The sequence below is a fragment of the Monodelphis domestica genome, chromosome 2 (assembly GCF_027887165.1).
Source record: "Monodelphis domestica isolate mMonDom1 chromosome 2, mMonDom1.pri, whole genome shotgun sequence".
Classification (NCBI taxonomy): Eukaryota; Metazoa; Chordata; class Mammalia; order Didelphimorphia; family Didelphidae; genus Monodelphis; species Monodelphis domestica.
This window is the reverse complement of record NC_077228.1, coordinates 210,017,546-210,036,259: the sequence shown is the minus strand read 5'-3', so window position 1 is coordinate 210,036,259 and position 18,714 is coordinate 210,017,546. Positions and strand designations below refer to the sequence as shown.

Here is an 18,714-nt window from a genome sequence, read left to right as displayed (position 1 = left end):
GGGGTTAAGTAACTTGCCCAGGGTTACACAGCTAGAAAGTATCTGAGGCCAGACTAGAAACCAGGACCTCCTATCTCTGGGCCTGGCTCTCTTTCTACTGAGCCATTCAGCTGTCCCCTACCAGTGTTAATCTTTATGATGTGGTGTTGTATCTTCTTTACTAATATTTTACTTTGAAATTTCCCATCAATGTTCTTAAGCACATCAGTCTATAATTTTATTATCTGTTTTTACTTTTCCATGTCTAAATTATCAAGACAATATTTGTATCACAGAAGGTATTTAGAAGAACTCTCTCATTTTTCATCAATTTGTGTAATGTTGGAATTATTCTTCAAATTTTTAAATAAGATTAGTTTGTAAATTCATCTAGCACTGGCATTTTTTCCCCTTTGGGAGTTCATTTATGGAAATTTTGGTTTTCTTCTCCCTTTTTAGTTAAATTAATTAATGGTCTATATTTTTAACAAATAATTCCCATTTTTATTATTAATTTAATGGTTTCTTTTGTTCCAAATTTATTAATCTCTTTGATTTTCAAGATGTCTATTTTCTTATTTTAGTTGAGGTTTTAAAAATATTTTGTAGTTGCATGGTCTATTTGTTAATCTGTTGCTTCTTTTTTAATCTAAGTGTTGAGATATAAATTTTCTCCTAGGGCCTACTTTGGATGCATCCAAAAAATTTTGTATGTTGTCTCAGTGTCATCTTTAATGGAATGATTTAGTTCCCCCCCCACCCAAGGAGGGACACTTTTTTACCCCATTCCCACAATTCTAAATTCTCTACCTCCTTTTTACCCTTCCCCACTGGATGAGAAAACCAGAAAACCAAAACCTATTACAAGTATGTATAGTCATGAAAAACAAATTTCCACAATAGCTATGTACCTTCCAACCCCCAAAATAGAAAAGGGGGAAAAAAAAGGCAAGAAAGGGAAAAATATGCTTCAATCTGCATTTTCAGTTCATCATTTCTCTAGATAGAATGTTTCACCATTAAATACCATACTGTGGAATTGTGGTGGTTTATAGTGTTGATCACATACTTAAGGCTTTCAAAATTAATTATTTTTTACAAGTTGTTACTATGCAGATTATTCTACTCATTCTTTTCATTTCACTTTGCATAAGTTCTTAGTTTTTCCCAGATTTTCCTGAAAACCAACCCCTTCTATTATTTCTTACAACATAATAGTATCCATCATAATCATATATCATGACTTGTCCAGTTATTCTCCAAATAATGGTCATCTACTCAGTTTCCAATTCTTTGCCCTCAACTAAAAGAGCTATTATAAATATTTTTAAACATATGGTCCTTTTCCTCTTTCTTTAACCTTCTTGGGGCATAGCCCTTAGTAGCAATATTGCTGGTTCAAAGGATATGCAGATAGGCTTTGGGACAAAATTCCAAATTGCTTTCCAGAATGGTTGAACTAGTTCATAGTTCCAACAACAGTAAAGACTGTTAATAGCGTATTTGTTTTTTCACATCCTCTCCAGCAGCTGTCATTTTCCTTTTTTTATTATTTTTATGATTTGTCCTTTGACTCATTATTCTTAATGATTAACTTATAGTCTCTAATTAATTTTTAATCTTTGTTTCAGTGGTCATTTACTGAACATGCTTTTTGTTGCATTGTGGTCTTATCCAGGAGAGTGGGATTAGATGACTTTTTGTAAAGATCTCTTCCATGTTTATAACTATAATCCTAGTTAAACTTGATAAGAATCTGTCTATTTTTACAGGGCACAGATAATCAGCAATATTTTGTGACGCGATGACAGTGAAGGAATAAATGAGGTTAACACTCTCAACTTTCTTTACTTTGTTAATGCTCACCCTTCTCTCAAGATATCTCATATACTGTCCATGATGTGACTATGACATATTGACTGAGAGCACCAGTGACAATCCATATATTAAATGGGTAAAGTTTAATTTCTTTTTCTTTTAAAGAATATAAATAGAAGTTCTAACATTTGCTTACAACACTCTATTGGATAGGTTGTTGTTTTTTTTTGCAAGTACCAAATTTGCAAATTTGCAAGTACCAAGTACCATGGGAGTACAGAGTTGTGAAAAAGCCTATCACTCAAGGAACTTACATTCTATCAGGGTAGGAGTATCAAAATAAGGGCAAACAAATTTATGGTCAATACCATGAGAAGTATAAATAAAGTGCTAAAGGTTTAACTAAGACATTATATTTGGGCTAGGCTTTTAAAGACTGGAGAGGATTTTTACTAACAGGACATCTTTGTATTAGATTTCAATTCATGCAAACTGTAAACATATGAAATATATATCGATTACCTTGACCTAAAATTTAGTTCTGAGTCCTTTGGATATCTGTCGAAATACTATTATAATGCTTTTTCTTGGGCCATGTAAAGACTATTAAAAAAATTTGAACAAAACCAGATACTTAGAAGGAGTTCATCCTGGTCTCGCTTAATCTGAAGTTATCTTTCTTTTATAACAAACTTTTAAATGTCATTAAAAAAATGACTGATACTACAAAAAGGATAAAGATAGTGATAGCTAGGTAGCTCAGTGAACTGGGAGCCAAGCCTGGGGACAGGAGGTCCTTCATTCAAATATGGCCTAAGGAACTTCCTAGCTGTGTGACCATGGACAAGTCACTTCCTTAAAAGCCTAGTCCTTACTGCTCTGTTCTTCTGTCTTGGAACCAATATATAGTACTGATTCTAAGATGGAAGGTAAGGATTAAAGAAAAAAAATGATAAAGGCAGGCATTATCAGAGAAGGAGAGGGAGAAATTATAATCATGACCAGTAATTTAATTGAATAGTATTTATTTGCTCTCACTGAAGTTCTTATTTATGGCATGGAAGTGGTAACTGCTAGGCTGAGAGAACATAAATTCTTGCGTGGTCTATCAGATGAAAAGGATTAGAGTTGGAGGCCTTACTGACAGAACTCATCACATCAATAACAATTTCCTAAGACCAACTAGGCAGCCCAGTGGAGAAAGCAATGGACCTGTAATCAGTTAAACTTAAGTTCAAACCCAGGCTAAGATTATCTTAGAAAAGCCACTTAATCTGTCTTCCTTAGTTTCCTTATCTTCAAAATATAGTATTATAATAATAGAACCTATCTTCCAGGGTTGTTATGAGGATCAAATTAAGATCATATTTGTTAAGGACTTTACTATAATCTTAAATCACCATATAAATGCTAGCTTATCATCAACACCATCACCACCGAAGTTAAGAGGCTGCCATCCATGTCAGTGACGTGAATATCAATGACAAATTCTTAGATTTGAAATTCTGAAACATTTTATCTAAGTAAAAAACCATTTATCAACAGGGTCAGCTATTGTTGTCTTTCATTTTTTTGAAGATCCATGACATCATAGGGTAATGTTTTAACTTGTGAATGAAATGGATTTAAGTAAAGCAGAATTACACAAAGTCTTCCATCTCCCTCTCTTCCACAGTCATCAAAATTCAGTGGCAAAACAAAGTCAAAACTGGCAATTGCCCAGGAGGCAGTGAATGACCTTGGCATATTTCATGTCTGACCAAGTTCTAAGTGCTCCATAGCACCTACTTTATCTATCTTCATGGCTGCTGGAACAAACAATTCTCATCAGCTCATTCTGCTAGAATTCTTCACATGGTTGGGGTGGCATCCCCCTAATTTACTGATGGGTCTGAGATCTGCAAGTTACCCTCAACCTGACTTAGCCTTCGGAGATGGTTTTACCTGAGTGTGGTCTCTGGGCATACTACATCTTCTTAGAACCATGTGATCAGCTTTACTTACCAATACTACTCTTCATCAATCTCCTGTTAAATCTCTCAGTTAGGGTCCACTTTAATCAAATCCAACACCCTAACCATTAAAATATCTTTACCCTCCTACCAACCAATTATTACTACTCCCACCAATGGAAGCTAAAAAGTTGAGTTACTCACTTATAAACTCTAGAGCATAAACATCATGTAGGATTCAAAAGTACTATGTTAAAAGGAACATATTGGTAACATTCTCTGTCTAAAATTCAACTCAACTACTACCCTTACTTAATCTTCCTATTTATGTCTATCCTGTTTTTAAGTTTTTGTTGTTTTTTTTAAATCCTTACCCTCCATCTTGGAATCAATACTGTGTATTGGTTCCAAGATAGAAGAGTGGTAAGGGCTAGGCAATGGGGGTTAAGTGACTTGCCCAGGGTCACACAGCTAGGAAGTGTATGAGGCCACATTTGAACCCAGGACCTCCCATCTCTGGGTCTGACTCTCAATTCACTGAGCCACCCAGCTGCCCCCCATCCCATTTTTTAAGAGGTCAAAACTCAGTTTCCCAAGAAAGTCTTCCATGATAAATCCTAAATGTACGCATATATATTCACACATCAAGCATTTATTGACTATTTTCTTGATAAGAAAGCAACATAAAGGAAATGGTAAGGGTCTTTATTGATATTTAGCAAATATCATTTGCTTCAACACTTATCTGTCAAGATTTGCCTAGGAAGCTAGTTTATCAGCTATACAAAAAATACTAGTCATTAGTTTGGTCATGCCTTGTTTCTAGGGTTGTTCTTACCAAATAAGAGTATTTACCCAGCTTTGTCAGCAAGATTTATTCTCTATAAAACACTCTCAGAAACTTTCATAATTAATCACATTCCAAACAGGCACTGAAATGAAACCTACTTGGAATTATAGAATGCCAAAGAGGTCTTTTAAGATCCTCTCCTCCAACCCCTACTTAACACAGATCAAGAAAACTGAGACCCAAAGTGAATATTTCCAAAGTTGTACATAGTAGTTAGCTTGGAAAAATCTTCTAGAAGTAAACTTATAGTAGTAGTAGTAGTAGTCAGAAGAATGTAAAGCTCCCTGAGGGTAGGGACTACCAGTTTTTGTCTTTGTTTACCCAGCTGGTTCTTTGCTTAGCTTGCAGTAAGCACTTAATAAATGCTTACTGGATTGAATTAAGACCAATGCAGAGATAGTTATACTTGCTTTGGGCTTATTTTTTGCTTGCTTTAGGAATCCTCAAAAGCACACCATTGTTTATCAGTGTTTTAAGCACTGATTAAAAAACAGCTAGAGAAAATATTAGTGATGGATTTTTTAAAATGACCGACAAACTTGCTATTTAAAAGAGCTGGTGAAGAAAAAATAACTAGCTTAGTTTAACCTGGCCTCTTTTTCCTCTATATCCCACAAAGGGAAGGATTAAAGTGAGAAGAAAGTCATCAGGTATTCAAAGGAGAAGTTAGGCACACATAATATACCCACCAAAATGAATAAACCCATGCCTACAGAAGTGAATGCAATATCAAGAAAATATAGTACAATTCAAACAATGCCATTCATTTTGAAAATTCCATACAAAGCAATAGCAAAGCATGAGTGGGTTGGAAAGCACAGCCCTCCCAGAGACCCAAGAAGAGCAGCAGTTTAGAAATCTTTTTGTTTGTTTTCAAATTTTTATTCTGGCATTGGCTGTCAATGTGGCATTGAACAAGTAACTATTGCTTTATACCTCCTTAACCTGCAAAACATTTCCTTTGTACCTAGGTCATTCCCCCAGCCCCAATATTAGACAGGTTAATCAACTTATTACTCTGCTCATCCATTTCCTGCTTCCAGACCTTAAGGTCATCCCTATACTCATGGATTACATATCATACTATTCTTCAAAATCTCATTAACAATTACTTGAAGCTTATGTGGTTTTATAAAATTTTCTAAGCTTGATCCAAAGTGCACAAATAATCCTTTGCCCCAATATGACTATTTCCCCCACCTTTTAAAAATGTAATTTAATTCTGAATTTAATGAACACTAAGTAAAAGAAGCATTTCCATATGCTGGAGAACAGAAAAAGAGCTGTACATAAAGCTGTGGATCTTTTATATATAGCTTACTATTCTAAGGATATACATACATTTATATACACACACTGTATAATATATCAACATGTAACTTTCAAAGTTGTCCTACTTGTCTTTTTTTTGTATTTTTGGGTAACTATTTAAGCATTCATATTAATACAAATAACAAACAGCAGACAAACTAAAAATAATTGCTATATAACTCTGAAAAGTTATTGGCTTAAAAACCAGATTTGCATTCTCAAGAATGTTTTATTTGACTTAACATTAAAATTAATTTTGCTTTCTCTAAGCACACCTTGGGGGGGGGGGGGGGAGACAAATGGAAGAAAGGCTATTGGGCAGCTGTCATGGATAATCAAAACTTTCTACTATTTATAGAATTGCTCTAAGTTCCTTCCCCATGGTCAGCCTTCTCTTATATACCCCTACCTCTTAAGTCTTTGTCCAAGTTGTACCAAATGCCAGGAACGTTCTCCCTACCCAGTTGGTCATCCTGCATCAAATAAATCCTAAAATCTTACTTCCTCCTCCTAAAAGCCTACTCAGATGAGAAAAGACAGGTGGAACATAAGCTCTTAGTTTCATCATGAGCATGGAATTCAAATGGTTCCCTGTACCAGCAAAATACACCTATCTATCAAAGAGTACAATAAGAAAATTCACAAAATAAGGTTTTGTTCACACTTTCATTTTGGAAGAGTACTTTTAGTTCAATAAAAACATCTCTATCTTATTTCTAAATATATATCATGAAAATGTTTACCAAATCTGAATCTCTGTTTTAAATTTTTAAACTTTGGATGTAATATGAACATGTTTAGAAATTTATTGAAACCACAGAATACTAAATCTTACTTTAAAAAAATCAGCTCTGACAAAACAAGTATAAGTAAAACTCTTAAGAATTTCTTTCCCTTGCTAAAGAGTAGGCTATTTGGGGTTTGAGCACACTACCTTCCATTCAACAAATATCTTCTTCTTTGTGCCCAGTTCTTGGGAAGACAAGGATAAACCACACTTTAGTCCTAGAAGAGCTTGGTTACAGAGACCAGACTTAATTAAGGACAAGAAACAATTAGAGGACAAAGTAAGAAAAACAATTCAAGAAACAATTAGAAATCAAATGTTTTAACTGAGTGGTGCTAAACTCCACAGAAATGTGATGGGTGAGTTGAGGTATGAGAATTTAGTTTTCACTGAAGATGAGATGGGCAGGCAAAGATTTTGAAAGGCAAAAGGGATGGAAGTATGGAGAGGACTGCCTCTGCATAGGGGACAAAACTAGGAGTGATATGTGTGCATGTAAATACTGGGGAGATTAGAATAACCAAAACTGAAAATAACTTTGTGTTGGGATGGGGGAAATAGTATAAACTGAAAACTCCCTTAGGATGGGGATCATCTCTCATTTATCTTTGAATCTTCTTTAAGACTTAAACAGTATTTTGTACACAATAAGCACTTAAATATTTTGGTAAATGAATCAATCTATACACATAAATGTTTTTATTCTATTGTCTCTAGTCAACTAATTATGAACAATCTTTTAAGTGTGGCAATAATCATGGTACTCTACTCACTGAGTTCTTGTTCTCATTTATAACTATATCGCCTAATCTAATAAACATCGTGAACATCTTGCACTCAATTTAGTTTTTCTTCAGTACACAGCAAGGGAAATCAAAACACCTTTCTATAAAATAGCTAGCATTTGTAGAGTTTTAAGGTTTGCAAAGCCCTTTTTATTTTGATTTGATCCTCACAATAACCCTGAAAGGTGGTTATTATAATTATCCCCATTTAACAGATGAAGAAACTGAGTTAGATAAGTTAAGTAACTTGCCCAGGGTCATTCAACAAGTAGATTTTGAGGCTGGGTCTGAAATTAGGTTTAACTGGAGGCAGCAAGTTTGCACAGTGGATAGACCACCAGGAGGACCTGAATTCAAATGTAGTCTCAGACACTTTCTAGCTCTGGGGCATGGGAAAGTCACATAACCCCAAATACCTAGAAGAAAGAAATTAGGTCAAAATGATTCCAAGTTCAGCATTTTAACCACTACACCTAAGTGCCTTGAGATGACAAGTAAACAATAACTTCTATGTACTGTTTTGAACATAAATCTATTCCTTTTTCCTTTCCATTAGTGTAAACCTGTAGTATCAAGACTCAAAAAACGTGGGTCATTAATCTGTACATATGGTTCCCTGTAGGTCGAATGTTTGACTTAGAAAATCACATATTCACACTGAGTATGTTGTATTTTTGTCTCATTAATATTTATAAATTACACTTTAATCTTGTTTGGGCCAAGGGTGTTTGTACACAATCTATATGCGGTAAAATTCAGTTGTAAGTTTAGGATTAGGTTTGGAATTTATACTATACTCAGTGTCAAATGAGGTTGTTATAATCGCCTCTCTACACTAGTGCCACCAAGCAATTTTCCTATAACTTATTGGTTGTTAATCCTCTCTTCAATCAAAAGTACAGATTCCCCTAAGGTAGGCTGCATACATTATTCTATACATATCTAAATGGTCTTACGACCCAACAGGATTTTTTTTTTGTTTTTTGAGTTTTTTATTTTAGAATAAAAATAAACAATCGTAGCCATGTACGCCACCAAGAGCGGTAGCTAAAGTGTCAGGGCTCCATGGAACCTGTACCTCTCACCTGAGGCTGGGCTCGGGGGCGGGTTTCTTGCTGCCCAACACCCCGAAGACAGGGTGGCTGCGTCCTCCAAGAAGACTCTAAGCCCACCTACTCTCCCCTTCCCTACCGCGCGGGTCGATTAAATAGGGTCGTCCCACTTTCCGAGTGCCGCCAACTGGGCCGACGCAGAAGCCGCGATCGCGGGGCGAGCGCCAGGGGCGGGATCCTTGCTCAGTCCGCCCCCTCCTTTCTGTCCACCCCCACCCCCCGACTCCAAGGCCTGGCCCGCGCCCTCAGGCCGCCCAGCCAACGGGGCCCTCGGGGTTCTCTCAGTCTTCGCCTGGATAAAGAAAACTCGGCCCGACTCTTTGTTAAGGGAGGCCAAGGTCCCCAGGCCCATACTAGGCCACACGGCGGTCTCCTGGTTCCCTAGGAGCTGCTGCCCCGGCGCCCAGACCTCCTCCCCCTCGTCCTGAGGCCTACCGAGCAGCCACAGCCACAGACGAGCCCTGCCGCTTCGGATTACGTGCGCTCGGTCTCCGTTCCCCCGTCCCGGTGGGTGCTCGTCCTTCTCCGCCTTCAGTCACAGGCACCGCCTCAGTCACAGCCGCCGCTTAGCCGGTTGCTGGGAGGGGGAGGGGGAAGGTGGTACGTAATGTGACATGCGCAATGAAGGGGACGCCGGGATAGGGGCGGAGCCTAAGGCTACTGCTTATTCAGCGAGGAAGGAGGGGAGAGAAGCTCATGACTGTGCGCCTTCCTCCTATCACCTGCTCTTCGTTATCCTGGTTGGGGCTGAAGTTACTCGAGTGCTTCTGGCCATTATTATATATCTACAAACGTGGCGATGGGGTGTCTGGGTGGAGGGAGGGATAGTCAAGGAATTTCCATGTAAGCCCCGAAGATCGAGCAGGTAGACCTGGTTCTGGAAAAGGCCAAATTCCTACTAGCCCCTTAAGGGAAAAAAAAACAAAAAAACTTTCCAACCCTTGTTAATACGTATGCCTAAATTTGAAAGTCTCATTCCCTGCCCGCCAGTGCGCACGGTCACGTGTTTTCATTAAGCTTAAATCTGGTACGGCTACACAGTAGTGGGGCGGGGGAGGTGGGAGGGATGAAGGAGAACTTTTTTACCCTTCGTCCCTCCCTCCTCGAACCCGGAGCGAGGGCCGTAACTCGACTACCTCACGCCGTGGGCGCGCAAACGCAGCTACGCAACTTACGTAAAAGGTGCGCGCCGCCGCGGCTGCGTGCGTGTATACGTGCGAGCCCCGGCCGGCAAGTAGTGACGGAGTGCCGGGCCTTACCTTCGCGCACTACCTCTTGGGGGGCTCCAGAGGGAGTAGCGGCTGGTCCCGCGACTGTGGAGTAGACGCCAGGAGAGGTCACCAGGACTAGGTCGTAGCGACGTCGGCGGGCGAACCTATCCATTGCCTATCAGTGCAGGTAGGGAAGAGAGGGAGCGGGCAGCGACTGACCGTTGGTGCGCATGGACGTGGGCATAGGATGTGGGGAGGAAGCCTCGGGGCCTAGGCTGGTGGTCTCAGCTCACCCTTCCCACACATACTTTTTCCTCCTCTTTCGTTTCTTTTCTCCTCTCCATCTTCTTTTGGAGACCACCACTCTGAGCACAAGCATCCTCCCAACCCTCCCAGAGACTTCGATGGTCTTCCGGCCCCCATTTCCGAAGAGTGGGTTGTTTCACCAATGCTCCTCAAAGCCCCGTGAGGACAAATTTAAGACAAAGTGCACTCAAGTCTCTCCAGTGGATGATACGGGGTTGGGAAAGCACTTAACACAGTCCATAGCTTTAAAACTGGAAGGGACCTGAGAAGAAGGGTCTAGGTACAGCCAGAAAGAACATTGGCTTTGAGAATGGTAGTGCATACCTGGTTTGAAATCCCATCTCTTGAGACACTACCTGTGTGTGACCTTGGACTATTCCCTTCTTTCACCTATGTGGCCCCCAATTTCTTTATCTGTAAAAAGAGGATGTTGCACTAAATGGCTTCTGAGATTCATTCCAGCCCAAGATTTATGATCCTGTGATCAAGACCAACCCCAACCTTGTACCTTTAAATGTAAATGATGAAGACCAATGCCGCGGTTGGCTTACAAAGACTGTGAGGCTCAAGGAGTTAAGGGAATACAAGCTTTTTACCTCTCAGGGCTTATTTAACTTCGGAAGTACTTGGAGGAGTGCCCTAGAAAATCTCTCAAGGTCACACTGAGTTTTAAGTTTCTGAATCAGGACATGGGATTTGAAAGCTCATGATCTTTTTATTCCTCTGCTCATTCCTTCTAAGTAGTGACTATCCCAGAGAAGAAGCTGTTTGAGTTTAGGAGATAATCCAAACTTGTTGATGCATTTGACCTACTTCTCTCCCTATCTTTTGCCTACCTGGACATGTGGTGTGAATTGCTGTCGGGTGTGTAGTGGTTATAGCTTGAGAGCTGAGGTAACTGGTGTTGCCGAGATGTTGTATGAGGAGTAAAATATCCAAGCAACCCAAGATTCAAATGTCATGGCTAATTTTAGCCCAAATAATTTTGAGAGAAGTTTATACAACTATGTACAAATGAGGTATAGAAATTATAAGTTGTAGATACCAACAAAGAGAAAGCTCTAGTTAAATGGAGGACTGGGCAAAACAACTTATAGAAGCTGGATTTTAGTTGAGACTTAACGGAAGCCAGGGAGGGCCAGAGGAGAGTAACTCAGGCATGGGATGGACAGCCAGTGAAAAAAATTTAGATTCTGAAGATGGAGTGTCATGTATGAGAAAGAGTAAGGAGGTCAGTGTTACTGAATCAAAGAGTAGGTGGAGGGGAATAAAGTGTAATAAGACCACAAAGGAATGAAGGGGGAAAGTTATGAAGGCTTTGAATGCTAAAATAGGGTTTTATATTTTGTATTAGAGATGATTGGGAGCCACTTAAGTTTATTAAGTTAGGGGGTGGGGTGGGAGTTTGGAGGGGCAGATATTTTATTTAATTAACTTGATTTTAGAGTGGAGGAATTAGCCTGCTGTTGTAGTAATGGAAAGGTGAGATGATAAAATCCTAAACCAAGGTAGCAACAGTGTCAGAAAAAGGCATATACAAGAGTTATTTCAGAGGCAGAATCAACAGGATTTTGCAACTGATTGGAGCAGAGGTAGAGGGAAGGAGGATCATGAATGAGAGTTGAGAAATATAGAATGCCACCAAAATTGTGAGCCTAAGTGACTCGGGAGGATCAACCATAGGAAAATTAGAGCAGAGAAAGTCTTGGGCAATATAATGAATTGAGTTTTAAACATGGGTTAAAGATGTCTGTGGATCATCCAGTTCAAGATATCAGATTAGGCAATTGGAGATGGGAGATTGGAAGTCATGTGCCTTCCTTAGCTGCAATCTTCATTTCTTGCTTTTTTCCTCCCTTTAAAAAAAATCTCTTATTTCTGTCTTAGTATCAGTTCTAAGACAGAATTACAGATAGGACTAGGCAAACTGGGTTAAACGATTTGCCCTGGGTCATACAACTAGGAAGTATCTGAGGTCAAAATTGAACCCAAAATCTTCCAAATCCAGGCCTGGTAGCTATCTTTCTACTGTGCTACCTAGCTGCTTCTACAACCTTTATTTCTAATGCATCTTTATAGACACCTGGCTATTGGGGTTGGTCCCTTTGCAGTTGCCCAGAAGTACTGCTGTTCCTCAGGTAGAGAAAAGCTATCATTCACCAGGGGAGGGAAGAAGCACTCCCATTGGGCTGCTGGGCAGGAGGACAGGTGATGAGAGGTGCATGGAGAAGGGCAAGCGAGTATCCCAAGTGTTTAACTTCCTTCCAGCTATGTGCCATGCTGTGAGCTATGCTCCCCTCAAACCCCCACCATGGGAATCACCTTCACCACAGACTCAACAGGCTACAGTCTAAAATGCATCCACATGAAGCATGTGAGCCTTCTCCTCCAACCCCTTACCCCAGATAAGAGAGGAAAGAAGTGCTCACCCTGGGCTGCTGGGCAGAGGGGCAGTGATTTGAGGAATGTCCTCAGGCACATGAAGAGGGGAAGGGGAACATCTACGCCCTGAATCCCTCTTGACTCTTTTTTTTTTAATTTAATTTTTTTAACCCTTACCTTCTGACTTGGAATGAATATTGTTTATTGGTTCTAAGGCAGAAGATTGGTAAGGGCTAGTCAATGAAAGTTAAGTGACTTGCCCAGGGTCACACAGCTAGGAAGTATCCTGAGGCCAGATTTAAACCTAGGGCCTCCCATCTCTCTAGGTCTAGCTATCAATTCACTGAATTACCCAGCTGCCCCCCCAACTTTCTAGTAATGAACTCTGGAAGGTGACTATAGATGTGCCCACAGAGAGGGCTCTGTGTGCCCTTTTAGTACATGTGCCATAGGGTTGCCATCACAGGTCTAGATGGTTCAAGAAATCTGTTGGTCCCAACATGACACATAAATGCCATTGGGGGAATGAAGTAGATACTGATGTCTCTTTTAAGAATTAATATCTCTGGGGGCAGCTGGGTGTGTGACTCTGGGCAAGTCACTTAACCCCCATTGCCTTAGCCCTTACCATTCTTCTGCCTTGGAACCAATACACAGTAAGGATTCTAAGACAGAAGGTAAAGGTTTAAAAAAAAAAGAAGAAGAAAAAGAAAGAATCAATGTCTCTGAAAAATAGGTTCTAGGGTATTCTAGAAAGGATTTTTTTAAAAGGAGTAGAAAAAAGACATTTATAATGCCTCCTTGCTAAATTATCACTGAACTAGAAGGATGGTTGGAAGGATTAACTGTCCATTTTTTTCTGAATTGAAAAAGAAATTAATAAGATAAAAGGGAGAGGAAATGGCATTAAAAGTAAATCCAAGGGGCAACTGAGTAGATCAGTGGATTGAGAGCTAAGCAATCAGTAGAGGTAGTCCAGTGTCCAGCCACACAGGGCTAGGTTCAAAACAATGCAATAAAGTTTTATTTAATTCTCATGATGGAATAAAGTTTTCTTACAAGAAAGAAATTGCACTAGACCTATAATTGAATAAAAGGGGAGTGAAGCTAAATCCAGAATTGGGTCATAAGTAGGACTCACTCAATTCCCACAACAATGTAAGTGAAAGGAGGTTGTATTTGGAGAGTGAATTTTTTAACATTCCGATCCTGGAAGTGAAGCACTTCTTAGTGATGATAAAATGTAAGATGTGACCATGTTGATATTAGAGAAAGAAATCATTGTAATTAAGGAATTATGTGGTCATTATTGGTCATCCCTTGCTAATGAGGAAATTAGCATTCATTTTGAATTCCTGAGTTTGATGATAGGAGATTAGGTGGAAAGGAAGACTCTGAACCTAGCTACCATGACATGGAGAAAGTTTGGAGAATAAGTTCAGTGAAATCTATTTTCCCATGCACTTTCTATTTGTTGTTGTCATTATCAGAAAAGGATAATTTAGTAGAAAGTCCTGGCTTATTGTTAGTTCATTTGAGTATCTGATGAGTTTTGAAATACAATAGATCATACACATAGAAATAAATGCCTGGTAATGAGAGAGATATGAGACCAGATCCTGAATGAAAATAGGACTGGAGACAGATTTTTGAGTTATTCACACAGAATTGATAGTCAAAACCAAAAGAATGGATAAGTTCTCCAGGGAGAAATTGTAAGTAAGAACAGAGAGCCAAGGAGTGAGCCTTTAGGGGATACGGATATATAAGAGACAGGGGGAAGAACAATTAATAAAAGTGAAGAAAAGCAACTGTCAGATAAATAAGAGATACAATTTAATATAGGATAGTGTCCCTCACACTTGCCAAAGAAAGCAAGAGTTTAAATGAGAGTGGTCAGCAGTGTCAGAGCCTCCAAGAAGATCAAGGCCCTTAGAGTTGCAAAAAAGGATATCAGAAATGACTGTCAAGACAGTAGTTTTAATAGAAGGAAGAAATACGTGTTAAGTAGATGGAGAGATATATGCAGGGTATTGTACACTTCTATCACTAAACAGTTTTTAAGTATGAGTCCCCAATATATCTTTAAAATAAATTATATGTATCTCCTACTGAACTATTAAGTTTATTCTAAAACATAATACCAAATAGAAATTTGAAACAACAAGATAAAACAATCCTTTTTTTTTTTTAAACCTCTTGCCTTCCATTTTGGAATCAATACTGTGTATTGGTTCCAAGGCAGAAGAGTAGTAAGGGTTTGGCAGTGGGGTCAAGTGACTTGCCCAGGGTCATACACCTAGGGTATGTCTGAGGCCAGATTTAAACCTAGGACCTCTCATCTCTAGACTGATTCTCAATCCACTGAACCACCTAGCTGCCCCCAAAGCAATACTTTTAACATTTTTAATGATACAAAGACCTTTTACTCTCATTAAGATAATTTTTGATGAGCAACATAATTTAATATGCTAAATTCTTTTTTATGTTAATAATTTGTAATACAGACTTTGAAGATCTGTTTCAAAATTCAGCATATGACATACTGGGTTTTACTGGTTGTCATAGTCAAAAATGATACCTCATGAAGAAAAATAAATCCAAATTGAAAAAGTTCATTGTTAGCTGCACTTCACAAATTAATGAAACTTGTTTTTCAACCCTATACTCTTTAAATTATGTGAGGATTTTTTTTTTTAATCCAACTAACAAATTTCCATCATCTCTGATATCAACCATTTATTTTTGTAATTGGGACATGTCACATTCTTAAAGTTTAAAGAAATAAGTTAAAAATTCAGTGATTCTTCATTTGGATTTTTTTTTTTAATCTTTACCTTCCATCTTAAAATCAACATTATGTATTGGTTCCAGGGCAGAAGAGTGGTAAGAGCTAGACAATGGAAGTTAAGTGATTTGCATGGGGTCCCCCAGCTAGGAAATGTTTTGAGGGCAGATTTGAACCCAAGACCTCCTGTCTCATGGCCTGGCTCTCAATGGCTCTCAAGCCATCCAGCTGCCTCTCATTTGGAAATTTTTTAGACAGGCTAGCTAAACCCATTTTCAAGTTTTTAGAGCATGGTAATTAGATAACACATCATTCTGGGCAACAAAAGCTTAATTTTTTAAAGTCTTATTAATCATAAGCAATAGCTCATATCTCCAGGCACAGATTGATTGGTGGTTGTACAGAGATATTTTTATCTCTTGTGTAGAGGTTTTACCTTTTCCTATATTATAAAGCATGGTACTGTGCAGTAGTTTTACCCCCTTGATCCCCAAGCCCTTCCTGAGAAAGGGTTGTCTAAACTATCTAAGAATCAAGGAATGTGAGCTCTCTCCGCACAGTCTATAAGATATAGGCAACTCCTCATTGCCTAACAGCAGTCTATCAGGTAAGGCTCCTTTCCAAATCCAAGGAACATCTGGACCAGAGAACTTTTCTCTTTCCTAAGATGGTATCAGTTCACCATAGACATAATTTCTGAAAACCTGATTTTGGTAAACAAAGACAACCTTCTTGCCCTAAAATAAGGGAAAGGGGCTGGTATAATAATTTTGTCATTTTCAGGCATGTATTGTGACAAGGAAATCACTTTAAAAGACTGATATATATTAATTTAAGGTCGCCAAGGAATTCAGCTGTGTAATTCCTAAATGAAAACTCAAGTCAGCAGTCAACCTTTTATGGAGTTTAATTACAAACAGGAGGAAGAAAGGAATTAGAGATAGAGAGAGAGAAAAAGGGAGAGAAGGGAATAGGGCTTAAATACCCCTTCTGTTTAGGCTGGGCCAAAAGGCCCAAGCCCTTAGATAGCTGGGGCAAAGAAAAGAGATCAGTCCCTATTACTCACGTGACCAAAATGGAGAAACAGTCTCAGAGGCCCCCACCTTCAGCTTCCTTCAGAGCAAGTTTCTCAGAGCACACTCCAACCACTCAGACAAACTCCTCAACCACCCCCTGAGTCTTCAGACCCCTCTATCTTTAAGGGAACCGTCCAAGTTCCCTCCCCTCAGTTCTCACATCTACCAATCACTGTCCATCAATTTCCCTGTGCCAATGGAGGCTCTAGCTTAACCCAGGACCGCCCAGAGGTCTCTGGCTTTGCACATGTCTGTTGAAGGTCATATTTTCAAATAATTAAATCTTTGATCCTTTGCTACAGCCCTTCCTAAATCCTGTTAACCTGAGTAGGGTAGAGATTGGAATAATTAAATTTTGATCTATGCTGCAGCCCTTCCTCAATCCTGTTAGGACTGAGTAGGGTGGAGATTGATTCCAAGTATCTCCATTGTATCAATTCTAAAATCAATCATGACTCAAAGAAATTCCTGTTCTATGCTTAAGCATAGGTCAAAGTCCTTTCCATTGTTCAGCAAAAGGTTTCTGTCCTAAAGTAATCTTAAGAAGGGAGGAGGAGGAACCTCCCATGCCAATGGGGTTCCCATTCCAATAGACTATCAGTAAGAAATTTTCCAAGTATAAAATTTCCCAATGGTGAAATTTCCAACATTTATAAGTCTAAGGAATTTTAAGGTTTACAGTATAGAATCACAGGGTATTATTTGAATTCCTTTTGATACAAGGGAGAGTCCTTGAGCAGAAGTACTTTTGCTATAGGTACAGAAAACTGCTCAAATGTGAGGCACAATGCTTGACTCCCATATATCTTGTCTGACAAAACCCTGAAATTTGCCCTAGACTGAATAATGTTAAAGAAACCCATTGAGAAACTATAGTGATTTATTCTACTCTGGAACTGCACAAAATTTAGCCAGAAAAGTTCATAGGAATTAGGAAAGGGGACTTCTCCAATAAAACAAGTACTAGTACAAGGTAGCCTCCCAGCAGTCAGAGACTGGGCAGGGATATATATAACCTGCCAGCCTCTGGCTCTAGTAGCTGCAAGAACAGACATCCACTCCTCCCAGAAAGCTCTGTAGTGAGAATCTTGGAAGCCCCAGGGAGCAACTAGTACAATAACAATGCTGCTTGTTCTGGGACACACAAAACCCAGGGGCTTTAAGGTCCTTTAACACTCAGTCTTGAGATGCCAAAGAAAAAAGCCCTCAATATTCCATGCTTTTTGCCTCTAAAACTGAAGAGGGCTTAATTCTGGGAAGTGGTGGTCAGTATCAGAACCCAGGAGACTCAGGATGAGACCAGAGAGGTCCAGAACATGAATCAGGAGGCAGAACTTGGCCCTGACACAAAGCCCCATTTTGGACCAAAACTGGAAAAATTAGAAAAAGAAAATACCCACAATTATCAAAAATTATTGAAAAGCTAGAAAGCCCCCCTAAAAGGAGTAAATAACTAACAATTATAAGCCTAGATTGAAAGTAACAATATAATAACTACAGTTTAAATAGAACTTAAAGTTTACAAAACACAGTGAAATTCTGAGCTATGCATTGGCTCCATTGAACCACACCTTACCAATCATTGTTCATATCATTGTCTAAACTGGTCTTATACTCCACCCCTCCACAAAGTTCCTTGGGTAGAGAAAGTCATTCCAATGGTGTAGTAACAGGGTAAGTTTTCGCTCCCTTATTGCTAGAGCAGGTTTCCAGTTCTCATCCTTAATCTCTCACTCCCATTTTTCCTCTTATACTTAAACATTTTTTTCTTAGTTACCTCTGATTTGGAGACCATACTTGCTCTTAGTTGGTTTTGTTTGTTTTTGGCTTCTTTAACATGATTTAGCACTGAGGCTCCTGAGGGTCAGGGTCCAAGGGTGTCTTTCTGATGCTTTTGAATGCCAAGAGTGCAGCTCAGTCTGACTGATAGATTCCTTCAAGAGAGTGAGCAACTATGAGCCAAGAGAAGCAGCAATAGGCACTGCCATCTGCACTTTGCTTGTGGAGTGATATATTCCCCACAGAGCTACATTTAGTTTTCAAAAGACTACAGAATGCAGGCAGCATCAGAAGCAATTTAGTAACTGCCTTATGTCAGTGGCCTCCAGAATGGGGTGGAAGACTACCCACTGGGTTGTGGGGATAACACTACTAATTTAATCAAAGCTGACAAAAAGTCAGCAAAAAAAAAAAAGATTCAGAATTAACAAGATTACTTGAAATACAAATTTAAATCCTGTGATAAGGAGAACTATTTACTACTAATATATTTAGAATCAATGGCAGTAGGTCCCTTTGCAAAATAAAAGAACTGTGCCCACCTTGAACCTGTAAAAATATGCCATTAAACTACAAGT

At 39.1% G+C, this 18,714-nt stretch overlaps 2 protein-coding genes across 5 annotated transcripts in view; one reads left to right on the top strand and one right to left on the bottom strand.

Moving 5' to 3' along the window:
* The window catches only part of DDX42 (DEAD-box helicase 42), a 43,784-nt gene extending 34,571 nt beyond the window's left edge, over positions 1 to 9,213 (bottom strand). The window contains exon 1 of the mRNA XM_056817077.1: positions 9,030 to 9,213. The gene's annotated coding sequence lies outside the window, so the exon portion shown is untranslated. The remainder of the gene's footprint in view (positions 1 to 9,029) is intronic.
* Positions 8,883 to 18,714, top strand: part of CCDC47 (coiled-coil domain containing 47) — a 31,849-nt gene continuing 22,017 nt past the window's right edge. The window contains exon 1 of one of the 4 annotated variants that reach the window (XM_056817081.1): positions 8,883 to 9,101. The gene's annotated coding sequence lies outside the window, so the exon portion shown is untranslated. Of the gene's footprint in view, positions 9,102 to 9,320; positions 9,460 to 9,780; positions 9,993 to 18,714 lie in introns of those variants that run through there. The other 3 variants (XM_056817080.1, XM_001376843.5, XM_056817079.1) reach the window with 3 other exon arrangements.